We start from the raw sequence: 336 nt of genomic DNA on the forward strand, positions 1-336 counted from the left end.
CTTTTCTCCACAACCAACCCCCCCCCCCCCCCCCACCCTGAGAAATGCCATGCAGCCATTTCTGAAGTGCATGATGATAGGAAGTGGCTGCAAAGAGGATGCTACAAAGGATACAAAAAATACAAACAAGCATTTTATTGAAAAAAGGCAGTTGTTTATTCTACTCAATGCCTTAGCAAACGAAATGTCATCCAATTAGAGGATATATCTACCTTAACCAGTTCCCCTCTCTTCTCCCTCCTGCTATTTATTTTCACACATGTTTAAAATCTGTATTTTTGGCTAGAAGATGACCTAAACCCCCCCCCCCCCCAAAGAACAATATTTTTTGTAAAA

At 41.4% G+C, this 336-nt stretch overlaps 1 protein-coding gene across 2 annotated transcripts in view; it reads right to left on the bottom strand.

The window, feature by feature from the left end:
- The window catches only part of ANKRD55 (ankyrin repeat domain 55), a 91,859-nt gene that overhangs the window by 32,381 nt on the left and 59,142 nt on the right, over nt 1-336 (bottom strand). The gene's annotated exons all lie outside the window — the stretch shown is intronic.

This window comes from Nanorana parkeri, unplaced genomic scaffold (assembly GCF_000935625.1).
Source record: "Nanorana parkeri isolate BGI_ZX_2015 unplaced genomic scaffold, ASM93562v1 scaffold591, whole genome shotgun sequence".
NCBI classification, from domain to species: domain Eukaryota; kingdom Metazoa; phylum Chordata; class Amphibia; order Anura; family Dicroglossidae; genus Nanorana; species Nanorana parkeri.